Source organism: Monodelphis domestica, chromosome 4 (assembly GCF_027887165.1).
Source record: "Monodelphis domestica isolate mMonDom1 chromosome 4, mMonDom1.pri, whole genome shotgun sequence".
Classification (NCBI taxonomy): Eukaryota; Metazoa; Chordata; class Mammalia; order Didelphimorphia; family Didelphidae; genus Monodelphis; species Monodelphis domestica.
In genome coordinates this window covers 113,626,336-113,640,361 of record NC_077230.1, presented here as the reverse complement: position 1 = coordinate 113,640,361, position 14,026 = coordinate 113,626,336, and positions in this window count along the sequence as shown.

Sequence of the window (14,026 nt, the reverse complement as noted above, 5' to 3'; positions counted from 1 at the left end):
AAGACTTTTATAATATAAATATTTGGAAAGTCTTAGAGTATTATAGAGATATTACTGTTTTCTTAATTTCCTTACTATATTTTTCTATGGATGTGCCATTCCTTCTGGATTATGAGTTCCTTGAGGTCAAGCACTATGCCGTTAAAATTATATTTCCTAGGACATTGCAAACTTTTTAATTCATATTATATATTCGTTGAATTAAGGTAAATGAAACAGGAAAAAAGAATTGAGTGGTTAGACAAAACAAACCTCTCAATCAAGTGTATGGTATCCTTGCATGGGCCAATATGAAAAAAGTATAGTGGAGACAAAGAAATTTTCTCTAGAACATCACAAGGAAGGAGATGTTCCTTTGCCCAAATAATGGAAGTCAGCTTACTCTCCTTCCAAATTAATATGTTGGCAGATATTTTTTTTTCAATTTAAATAGATATTTTCTCATTTCAAGAAGCAGAAGTCAGAGGGAACATATAACTAAGCCAACAACCGAGATTAATTGAAAATAACTGACAGGACTTCTAGATTTTTGTCCTATATCATGCTTCTTGACTATTCTTATTTCTCTCACTGAAAGATCTAGTATTGAAATTTAAATGAAATAACTTAATCAGAATCAAAGTTTGAATCCCAATAACCTCTGCACCATACTGCATTGCCTTTCATTTTGCAAAAGGCATTGAGTAACAGATTAATATCATTATTTATTCAGTAAACAAATTTGTTATTGAAAGGTTTGAGATGAGGAAAGCTATGTGATTAAATTACCAAGACCATATTATATCTAGGATGACTTAATCCAAATTTAAATCCATAGTCACTTGTCATCAGCCACTTTAAGTAACCTCTGCTCTGAACTTGGAATGTCTTTGCCTTTAAATACACAATTTTGGTTTCTATTCTTAATGTTAGCATCATATTTTCAAGCCCTTAAATAGAACTTCTAGAGGAGGAGGGTTCCATTTTGACAGGTTATTGATTATCACAGCTGGAGTGGTAGGGCATGGAGAAGTGTCAAGGTTTAATTTGACAGTGGAACTAAATTAAAACAAATTTTAAGAATATGTATTTATACAGTGCACCTTGCTATGATATAGCACTCTTCTGACAGCCAGCCTACACTTTCTGTTTCAGAAACCTCAGGTCTCTAGGCTTGTTGACTTTAAGAAAAACACACCTGCAACAGAATATCTCTAAAATTGTATTTCTGAAAAGTTCAGTGAAATTCAGGGAACTTCTAGTTTCTCTTCCTATAACATGCCATTTTGACAATTTTCTTTTATGTGTGTTTTCTTCCCTTAGCCACCCCCCATCCACACTCTACATTTGATATAGGAAAAGGCAGACCATCAAAAATGTATATATTGAAAGTCTACTATATATTTAATCCTAGGCTAGGTACTGTTGGGGAAAACAGGAGAAGATACTGCCCACATCTTCACAATCTATTTTGAGACACAAAAATCAAACATAGAAAAATATGAGCAAGTATACAAATATGAATAAATTTAATTTTATAAAAGAATCTAAAGTAAAAATGATAGTCAGAAATGGAGCAAGATCAGAGAATGAAATGGATTTTAGTTATTACCTAACTAGCCCTTCTCCTTTTCAAATGTGAAAACTGAGGCTGAGAGAAGTTGAATTGGTTTAACCAAGGTCACACCATTAAGAAATCTCTTTGCAAAACCAGCCCATACTTTCCAGGGAAGTAAAATAAGACTTCATGGAGGAGATAAAATTTGTTCTGAATGGCCAGGAGAGAAAGCATAATATTCTGGATGGAAAATTTTATGGAAATCATACACAGAGGTAGAAATATACATGGTATGTTTATGGGCTGAGCAGTTTGAAGTAAATAGAATATTGTTTTTAATTAGGCTTTTTTTTTAGCTTAGGCAAGCTGAGGCAAAGTTTTGTGGGAGCCTTGATCAGAGAAAATAAGACACAAAACATTTGAGCTATATAATAAGGCAAGAATTACTGGGAAAATGTTGATACTTGTATGTTGAAATTGTTTGCAGAAAAAAATAATTAGTATGGGTGTGGATCATCTGGATACAGCTTGGATCTGCTCTAGAGCTGATGTTTAAATTTGCACTGTGAGCATTTAAACTTTGAAAATAGTAAACACTATGAATCAGGATTTGGCTTATTGGTTGTATAGATGTAATAAAATGATGGAGATTATGTTAGTAATACATGCTAAATTTAGATGTATGCCCTGCATTTAAATTTTCTGGAGAGTCACTTATTAAGCATTTATACCATAAACCCTCCATAAGAGGAACTTCAAATGAGAGATTAAGGGCATAAAGGAAAAGTTATCCAAAAAATCTTTGCCTGCTCAGGAAATAAGATTGGGGGAAGAGTGAAGACAAATTAAAGTTGGAAAAAAAAAAACTCTAACAATGCTCTTCAATACTTCATATATAAACACTCTTCCAAAGTTAAATTTATGGTTTCATTCAATCTTATCATCAATCTTACCTCTTTTAGTTCCACTTAAGATTTCCATCCCATAGTTACATGCAAAAATCTATTGATTTCGACTCAATTTTGTGTGAATTAAAAAAAGGTAATTGACAAAACAGTTTTATGTGTAGAAGAAAAAATCCTTTTAAGACTATTTCCATGGATATCTTTGATCTTTTATTCTTCCAAATGAACTTTGTTATGGTTTTATTTCTAATTCAGTAAAAAAGTTTTTTGGTAGTTTGATGGAAATGACACTAAATAAGTAAATAATTTTGGGTAGGATGGTCATTGTTAATATGTTTATTTGTTCTACCCATGAACAGTTAATGTTTTTCCAATTATTTAGATCTAGTTTTAATTCTGTGGAAAGTGTTTTGTAGTTTTGTTCATATAGCTACTGTGTTTGTCTCTGCAGATAGATTCCCAAGTATTTTATATTGTCTGGGGGGGATTTTAAATGCAATTTATCTTTCTAATTCTTGCTGCTGAGATGTTTTGGAAATATATAGAAATGCTGATAACTCATGTGGGTTTATTTTGTTTCCTGCAACTTTGCTAAAGTTGTTGATTATTTCCACTAGCTTTTTGGTTGATTCTCTAGGATTCTTTAAGTAGACCATAATATCATCTGCAAAGAGTGATAGTTTGAACTCCACATTGTCAATTTTAATAACTTCAATTTCTTTTTCTTCTCTAATTGCTACTGCTAGTGTCTCTAGTACAAAGTTAAATAATAGAGGTGATAATGGGCATCCTTGTTTCACTCCTGATCTTATTCAGAATGCATCTATTTTATCCCCAATACATATAATGTTTGCTGATGGTTTTAGATAAATACTATTATTTTTAGGAAAGGCCTTCTCTTCCTATACTTTCTAGGGTTTTCAATAGGAATGAGTGTTGTATTTTGTCAAAGGCTTTTTCTGAATCCATTGAGATAATCATGTGATTTTTCTTGGTTTGTTTTTTGATATGGTCAGTTATGTGGATGGTTTTCCTAATATTGAACCATCCTTGCATTTCTGGTATAAATGCCACTTGATCATAATGAATAACCCTCGTGATGACTTGTTGGAGTCTTTTTGCTAGTATTATATTTAAAATTTTTGCATCTATATTCACTACGGAGATTGGGCTATAGTTTTCGTTCTCTGTTTTTGACCTGCAGAGCTTTGGAATCAGTACAATATTTGTGTCATAAAAGGAATTTGTTAGAACTCCCTATTTATTTATTATGTCAAATAGTATGTCGATAATTATTGGAATTAGTTGTTCTTTGAATGTTTGATAGAATTCACTTGTGAATTCATCAGGTCCTGGGGATTTTTTCCTTAGGGAGTTCTGTGATGGCTTGTTCAATTTCATTTTCTGATGTGGGATTATTTAAGAATTTTCTTTCTTCTTCTGTTAATCTAGGCAATTTATATTTTTGTAAATATTCACCCATATCACCTAGATTAGTGTTATTTGTTGCCATATAATTAGGCAAAATAGTTTTTAATTATTGCCTTAATTTCCTCTTCATTGGAGGTGAGGTCTCACTTTCCATCTTTGATACTGTTAATTTGGATTTCTTCTTTCCTTTTTTTTTATGAGATTGACCAGTACTTTCTCTATTGTGTTTGTTCTTTCAAAATACCAGTTTCTAGTCTTATTTATTAGCTCAATAGTTCTTTAACTTTCAATTTTATTAATTTCTCCTTTAATTTTTAGGATATCTAATTTAGTTCTCATCTGGGGATTTTTAATTTGTTCTCTTTCAAGTTTGTTGATTTGCATGTCCAATTCATTGACCTCTGCTCTCCCTAATTTGTTAATATATGAACTCAAGGTTATAAATTTTCCCCTGAGTACTGGTTTGGTGACATCCAATAGATTTTGAAACAATGTCACATCATTGTCATTTTCTTCAATGAAATTATCGTTTCTATGATTTGTTCTCTAACCAATTTTGGACCATCATATTATTTAATGTCCTAAATTTTTTTTTGACTTGGCTCTACATGTACCCTTACTGAATATTATTTTATTGTATTATGATCTGAAAAACTGCATTTATTATTTCTGCTTTTCTGCATTTTTGCCATGTTTTTTTGCCCTAGTACATGGTCAATCTTTGTGAATGTACCATGTGCTGCTGAAAAGAAGGTGTATTCCATTTTCCTATTTATTTTTCTCCATATATTTTAACTCTATGTTTTGTAAAATTTAATTCACATCTCTTACCTCTTTCTTATTTATTATTTCATTCGATTTATCTAAATTTGGTAGTCCTAAGTACAAGTCTCCTACTAGTATAGTTTTACTATCTATTTCCTCCTTAAACTCCACTAGTTTCTCCTTTAGAAATTTGGATGCTATGTCATTTGTTGCATACATATTTATCACTGATATTTCCTCATTGTCTATACTGCCTTTTATCAGGATGTAGTTAATTTCCTTATGCCTTTTAATCAGATTTGTTTTTACTTTGGCTTTATCAGATATCATGATTGCAACTCTTGCCTTCTTTCTATCAGTTGAGGCCCAATAGGTTTTGCTCCAACCTTTAATTCTAACCTTGTGAGTATCTACCCTCCTCAGATGTGTTTCTTGTGGACAGCATATGGGAGGATTTTTTATTCTAATCCATTCTCCTATTCATTTACATTTTATGGGTGAGTTTATCCTATTCATGTTCCAAGTTATGGTTGCCATTTGTGTATTCCCCAGCATTTTGATATGCTCTCCTAGTTCTGTTCTTTCCTCTTTTGCTATGTCCTTTTAAACCAGTGGTTTGCTTGTATTCAGTTTCTCTAATCCCAACCCTTAATTTGCTTCCCTTTCTGCCCCCTCCTTTTTTTCCCTTCTTATTTTTTTAGGGTCTGTTAAGTTCCCTCCCTCCTGTCTTTCCCTCCGTTTTTGTACTCCCTACCCCCCTACTGCCCTTAGTTTTACCTTCTCACTTTCCCTGTAGATAGATAGAATTCAATATGGATCTACATGCTCTTCCCTCTCTGAATTAATTTTACTGAAAGTAAGGTTTAACTATTACCTATTACTATTACACTCATCTATCATAGATGAAAATGCACAAAGACAATCGTCATCCTCGGTTACCGAGAGACTACTACTACTATTAGCACTCTCTTCCTCTCATTCTAATAAGAGTATTCTTCCCCTCCCCTTCCCACGTGTATCTTTGTGTGATAAAGATTAGCCTATTTATTTTATTTCTTCAAGTATCTCTTGGTGCCATCTTTGATTCCACTCTCTTTTTTTCTATTTTTGCATATCATCTTAGAGCACTTATTACCCCAATCTCTTCCTGTGAATGATTCTTCTAATTACTATAATAGTGAATATAATTTTTGAGAGTTACAAATAATATTTTCACCATATATTAATATAAATAATTTGCTCTTATTGAAGCCCTTAAAGAACAAAGTTTGAATAAAAAACATTTCATCCTTTCCCCTGTCTTTCTTATTTACCTTTTCATGTTTCTCTTCATCTTTGTGTTTGGATATCAAACTTTCCACTTAGTTCTGGACTTTTCTTTACAAATACTTGGAAATCTTCTATTTTGTCGAATGCCCATACTTTCCACTGGAAGTATATAGTCAGTTTTGAGGAGTAGGTGATCCTTGGTTGAAGACCCAATTCTCTTGCCTTTCTGAATATTGTATTCCAAGTCTTGTGGTCCTTTAGTGTGGAAGCTGCCAGATCTTGTGTAATCCTGATTGGTGCTCCTTGATATATGAATTGTCTCTTTTTTACTTCTTGTAAACTTTTCCCCTTAGCTTTGAAGCTCTTGAATTTGGCAATTGCATTCCTGGGGGTTGTCTTTTGAGGGTTTAGTTTAGAGGGTGTTCTATGAACTTTTTCAATGTCTATATTTCGCCCTTGTTCAAGAACATTGGGGAAGTTTTCTTGCATAATTTTTTTTGTAGTATGATGTCAAGATTGCTGTTTATTTCTGGGTTTTCAGGTAGACCAATGATTCTTAAGTTGTCTCTCCCTGATCTGTTTTCCTGATCTGTCACCTTGTCAGTGAGATATTTTATGTTTTCTTCTATTTTTTCAGTCTTTTGACTTTTCTTTTTAATTACTGCTGTTTTGCAAGTTCATTGGTTTTCAATTGCCTAATTCTGATCTTTAAGGACTGATTTTTCCACTATGATCTTTTGATTTTCCTTTTTGCTTTGGTCTATCCTTCTTTTCTTGGCTTCCAACTATTTCTCCAATTGGGAGTTCTAGTCCTTTAAATTGTTATTTTCTTTTTTGAACTATTTCCCACTTTATTTCCCAGAAGGCTTCCATCTTTTTGATAAACTCCAATTTAAATTCTTCTAGAGCTTGTGGACAATTTTCATTTTTTGGAAGGTTTTGGTGCATTTATTTGTATTTCCTCTTCTATTTCCTCTGTAGCCTGGGTTTTTCTTCAGCAAAAATTATCTAGGGTCAACCCCTTCTTGTTTTTCTTGGTGTTGGGAAGATATTGTTCATGGGCACTGTTTGCCATCACTGTGGTGCTTTTTCCTTCCCTTTTCAGTCAGAAATCTGAGTGAGATCAGCAGGTTCTCTGTGTATGGAGCTTAGGACCAAGGAGTTTGCCTGAGGCCAGATCTTGAATCTCTGCGGCTTCTGCTATTTGCTGCCCTTCTCTATGTTATCTCCCTGAGAGCACCCATGATCTATGCTCTTCAACCTGCTGGTGTTTCAAGTCTAGCTGATCTCAGGGGTAGGTCTTTGGTGGTCTTAGTCAGCTGCCAACCACTCAGAGGTGCCCCTCACTCACTCACTGATTCTAGCCCATGCTGGCTCTGACTCTGGCTCTGTAGGTGGGGTGGGAAAGGTTAGATCACCTGGTGTTTTGGTGGGAGATTTTTCAACCCAATATCATGTGGAAATGCCCAAATCCCATGTATCTTCAATGCTGCACCCTACTGTTGAGTCACTTCGTTCATTTGAATTTGTTTTGTTTTGGATTTATTGGTCATTTGAAGTAGTCTATATCACTAGGTGCTGAGGAGAGGAAGAGTCCTGCATCTAGATTGGCACCCTGTTTACTCGGAAGTCTCCTTAGTGATGGCTTTACTTTAAGGATATACTTACCTCCTTGTGTTAAAATTCATATATTTCTTACTCATGCCCTGAACTTTCAGGAGTGAAGTCTATTTTTGTTTGTCCTCAAGCCCTACTATTGTTTCTCATGACTTAAGGAATACCTATATTCAATTTCTATTTCCTTAAACTTAATGTCCCATTGTTTTTTAAATCTCTCATTCTTTCCTTTATTAATTAAAAATTCTCTTAATTAGAAAAGACATCAAAAGAAAAACACATTCTTTCTTAGTCTACAAAGTAACCAAAATACTCTTTGACTAAATTCTCTGGTAGTCATATGTCGAGGGTTCTTGATATTTGTATCTCTTAAGAAATATGACCAACCCTTTCTCTAAAAGTCCTTCATTCATTCAACAGAGAAAGCTAAGTGTCAACATTTCCCCAGTGTTTCGAAGAATTTGCATTTTATATGAAATTGAGTTTGGTGTGGGAGAAATCATTAAGGCAATAGACCATAAATCTCCCTTCTGGCTTAATCACAGCTGTCCCATCCTCGAAAGTCCATTACTGAAATGATTAGCCTGCAACACTGACCTGCTTCTGAGGTTTGCATAGTTAACTGACTCCTGAAGCAAGTTATTTCATTTATGGGAAAGACAAAGCATGTAGCCCAACTTTGGCAAGTTAATTTAAATGGAATTATTCTACCACTTCTCATTAATGGTTATCAGTGGTACTGTGAATTTCTGTTGGAGCAAAAAATATGATTTTGTAATATATATATCTTTATATACATATATGTTTAAATACACATATATGCATATCTATCATATGCATATATTTTATACACACACATATATATGTATATATAAATATAAATATAAATATAAATATATCTATGTCTGATCTCAAGGACAGCATCTTATGCATGTTAAAACTACATACTTTTCATCCTAACTTCTACTTCCAGAGAAACAAAAGAGGTGAGAGCTTCTTACTTTTCCATGATGTTATCTAGTTTGGTGTTAAGGTATGACCTTCAATTTTAGAAAAAAATTCCCAATGTAACCATGCCAAATTACTGTTTTTAAAGCATATAGAGAGAGTTCATCCCTAATGTAATAAACAGTTTAATTGAAGGAAATGTGGAAAAAAGGGTGGACAAAAGAGAAAGACTTGGTTCATAAAGTGTTAACTCATAGAACAAAGAAAGAAACTGGAATATTATTTAGGGATACCCATTAATGGTTTATTTAAATTGAATTAAACATTGAAAGGAAGGAGGAAAAATTGAACAAAATTATCCTTTTCTTTCTTTACTATATAACATAGTGTTGTCTTTTTGATAATAATTTATGGCATGTGAGGATATATAAAGGACAAGTCAGGCCCAATGAGGAAAGCAGCCATGATTGCCTAAGTTTGCTGGCAAGGTCCTAGTCTTTCACGCAAAGGCACTGCTGTTCTCTGCCAAAGGTTATCATTAAACCTTGAGTCCCCCCCCTACCCTGAAAAGCAAAAAAGTCTTTGTAATATCATGACTGACATTACCAAATCTGCCTTTCCCTAAATATGTTGAATAGATTAGTTATCACTGTTTTTCAAATTTCTAATGTCTGTAATAGCAACTCTGATAACATTCCTGGGTGAAGTAATTTTCATAAACGTTATCTTGTGGGAAAGTAATGCCCCCCAAGAATTCTATAATGCTTAGTATTCTATTCTCTATAAAAGTTTTTCTCTTTGCCTAATAAAAAGAGTTCAGAGACCTCGTGCCTCCCCATCTGGCCCTTGCTTTTTTTATGTCTTCTTCTATCTGTAGATCTCTAGATGTATCTATCCATTTACCTCTCTCTCTCCATTTCCTTCCTCAGTGATGGAACACTGGCACCCTTCAGCAGTGCTCCTGCCAATTGTACAAAGTATCTTTTTTTTTGCCTTTGTTCATTGCTATAGGCTCATGAATTTATATTTTAAATAAAACAGCTATATTTAAAACATACATATGTTTATAATAGTTCTATATCATATAAATGTATTTATTCATATGTGCACATATGTGAAAAATATGTTATATATATATATATATATATATATATATATAGAGAGAGAGAGAGAGAGAGAGAGAGAGAGAGATTTTTGAAAAAATTCCACCACATGAAAAAATAAAATTCTAAACAGTCATCTAAAAAATCTCAGTAATTAGGTATGCATTGTCATCAGACAAAAAAAAATCATCAGACTTATTTATGAGAGAAAAGAAGTTAGGGATTCTGGAACGTTTGTGCTGATGTGCTTAATAATAGTAGATTGAGGCTGAAAACAATCTGACATTTTGTTTTGAATACCAAATACTCTCTCCTCATTAACATATATATTTACATATATACTATATGTGTGTGTTTTTTGTAACTTGGGTATTATGTGTATATATGTAGGTGTATATATAAATCCATATATATATATATATATATATATATATTCTGTACATATGAGGTGAAAAATGTTGGGGTTCAACTGATCATCACAGTCCCTAGATATCTGTGAAAGAGTACTGAATTCAGAGTCCAAATACCTGTGTGTATTTCTATCTTTCTCCTATCACTTTATTGTGTAAAATTAGATATTTCCATAAAATTAAGGGATTGGACTTTCATGATCATCATGGACTCCTTCAGCTAGAAATTTTTATAACTATCTAGGTTCTCTGTTATTTTTCTATATCCAGGAGAAATCAGTGGGATATTAAACAAAGATTCATTGTTTTTGTTTGTACCTAGATATACTGCTTCTTTTAATAAAGAATTCATTAAAAGTCATGATAAAGAAACATAATTTCTTCACTTTATGTGAAAATAGCTGTAGATTTATAATTGGAAACTATAATTGGAAATTTCAGTGACTTTCCTTGCACCAAACTGGAAAACAGGGCTATATATACTTGATTCATCCATTTTGATCAAATCAACATTAGCCAAAAAACCAGGTAGACTAAACTACTTCTTCACTTCAATTAACAAATGACTCGGTGGCATTGAGTGTTGTGTTTGAATAGGTATCATGTACATAAAGATTTACTTTTCTTTTCTTTTAAAAGTTTATCTTACTTTATTGTTCCCTTCCTGTTTTTATACCAGGGTATTTGTCTATTTATAATACCATCTCCCTATTCCTATTATAACTCAAAAAAATAAATAGAAATTATTGTTTGAAAATATATTCAAAATATTCTATTCTCATAATCTTTTGTAATTTCAAATAAGGGGAAGAGGTATATTTCTTAATCTTTTCTTTAATATATTTTTATTTATTTTGTTAAAAAAACTGCAAATTATACATCATTTTATAAATATTTCTTTTTTAAAGGTTTGGAGCTCCAAGTTCTCTCTCTCTCTCTTTTTCTTTACCTCCATCTCTCTCTCTCTCTCCCCCTTCTGTCCCACCCTCACACAGTGAGAAAACAAATGACATGACATCAATTATACATATGAAGTTAGGCAAAATATATTTCCATCTTACTATTTACAAAAGAAAACACATCAAAATAACACAGAGGAAAAAAATTAAAAACAAGCTTTTTCAACCTACACTCAGGGTTCATCATTTGCCTCTCTGAAAATGACTAGTGTTTTGCAGCCTAAGGCCTTTGGGATTGTCTTGGATCATCATCTTAATCAGAATGACTATTTCATAGTCATCATTGTTACAACACTGTTGTTATTCTATACAAGACTCTTCTGGTTCTGTTTCACCTTACTTTATATCAGTTCGGAGGCAGAGTCAAGATGGTGGGAGGCAGAGTCAAGATGGTGGCATAGAGGCAGCAAACGTTCAGACCTCTGAAAACCCTTCCTTAACAATTACAAACTAACTGCTCCAAGGGGACTGAAAATCAAACCTAACAACATGACAGAGCAAAGAAACCCTCCTGCTGAGCTCAACTTAAAAGGTATGGACCCAAAAGCTAGAATTCAAGAACACTTAGGTTTAAGGGGAAGGAAGAAGGAAGGTCCTGGGACTCCTCCCCCACCTAGAGAGCTAAGCCTCCAGCAGCAGTTGGAACCTCTGGGTGGGCAAAGGTGCTGGTCTGGAAGGAGTAACTTATGGGCAAAGCTGTGCCAGGCTCAGAGTATCCAACACAGACAGTGGGGAAGCAGATAGAGGAGAAACACAGAGTACAGAGTGGGAAGCATAGTTTCAGAAGCAGAGACACTCCATATTGCCCACTCCCCTTTTCCAAGGTTTTGGCCCCAGGGCACATGTAGCAGCCCAGCCAGACTTAATCCCATCATAGTTTCCAGAAGGCAGAGAAGCTCAAGCTCCAACAGCCCTCCCCCATAGACTTCACTGAGAGATTTACTGATAAAACTCCAAGGGTGAAGGCAGAAAGAAAAGCCCAAAACTACAAAAAAAAAATGAGAGGAGCAAGAGCTCATGAAGCAGTAGGGATTAAAGAAGGGGTAAATATGAGCAAACAACAGAAAAATAAAAAAGAAATTACAATTGACAGCATCTATATAGGCAATGAACAAAGACCAAACAGAACAGAGAAGGATGAAGGAACTCCAAGTAAAGAAACAGAAAACACAGCAAATTGGATACAGGCTCTGGAAGAACTCAAAATACAACTCAAAACACAATTAAGAGAGGCTGAAGACAACTTTAAAAGCAAAATAAGTCATCTGGAAACAGAAAACAGTTTCTTGAAAGCCAAAATTAATCAGCTTGAAAATGAGGCAAAGCAGATGAAAGATGGCCTCTAAAGAAAATCAAACCAGAAGGAGAAGGATGACCAAAAATCCAGGGATGAAATCCATTCTTTAAGAACCAGAATACAATAATTAAAAGCAAGTGACTGCACAAGGCAGCAGGATACTATAAAACAAAATCAAAAGAATTTAAAAATTGAGGAAAATATGTATATAAGTCTTCCCAGGATTTTCTGAAAAAATCCTACTCATGATTTCTTATAGTATAATATAAAATCACATGCCACAACTTGTTCTACCTTTCCTCCACTGATGAATATAACTTTAATTTCAATTCTTTACCACCACCAAAAGAACTCCTTTAAATGTTGCTGTTGGTATTCTTGCATAAATGGGTGTTTTTCATTTTATCTCTTTGGGATACAGACTTTGTAGAGGTTTTTTTGTGTTAAAGGTTGTGTTAAAGAGTATTGAAACTCTTTGAACATAGTTCAATTTTTTTTAATACCTAACTCAGTGCATGGTATATACTAATGGATACTTATTAAATGCTTATTCATGAATTAATGTGTGCCTTGATACTCTAGGTAAAATAAGAAAAAAGTCTGAAAAAGTTCCCTTCCTTTCATGGTGCTTATAGACTTATTTGGGAGACAATGCTACCATACACAAAGCACAATATCACAATTACTTGATTGTATGTTTTATTTGATCCATAATAAATGAACAATGAGATCAGATGATGAAAATTGGATGACAGCAATCCTATTTTTTTTAATTCATGCAACTGGTAGGCCTGTCTTTCCACTAACTCCACAAATGTCTAACTGAAAGTGATAACATCCTTCATCTCTGGAATATGTGATTCAGAAGATATATATATTCAGAGCAGTGTGGTCGTATCATTAATAAAGATTACAATATAACTTTTGTGACTATACTTTCCAAATTCCAAAGTGAGATATAAAACAATGAAAGAAAAATATTTTAGAGGTTTGTTTTTGTTGATGTTGTTCACTTGGTTATGAGGATAATAAGAAAAGAGAATATTCAAAATTACGAACTTTTGTTTTAAAAAAAAGCCCTCTTTCTTGTTAACTGTAGAAAACAAATCAGCAGTTAGACCTTGAAAGATAGATAATGAATAAATATGGATGGAAGAAGGAAGGGTATTCCAGATAAGGAAAACAATTTGAAGAGAGAAAGAGGCCAGACACATTGCCATGTTCCTAAAACAGTGAAAAGATTTACTGGAGAAACTGCAAGTTGAAATAGTAGGATTTAAAAATAATAATAAAAACTTTTGTTTTATAATATCTTCATTTCTAAATGTATTCCTCTCCTTTTATATAGACATACTTTGTAACAAGAAAATTTCAAAAAGGAAAGAAAGGAGAAGCTGTTTCATAAAAGTAACCAGTATATTAAATGAATCTGAAAGCATATGCAAGATCCCAAATGAGTCATCTTTTCTTGAGACCTGTATAACTAAAGGTAAGTCACTTCTTTTGTTGGGTTCAATGTCCTCCTCTATAAAACAAAGGTATTTGATTAGGTTATTTTTAAGGCCCCTTCTATCACTAATGTTCTATAGGTATATGGTTCTAAATGAGTTCCCAAGTATTTTGCCAGTCTTCTCTCCTATAGGGCAAAAATTAAATAGGATTAGAATTCTTGTTTACCTGTTATTTGCCCAAGGAAAACTTGAATAATAGTCAATTATTGACACCTGAGTTTTTTAAGATTATGTAAGGAAACGTGAAAAAGGTTTGGATGTTACATACCCTCCT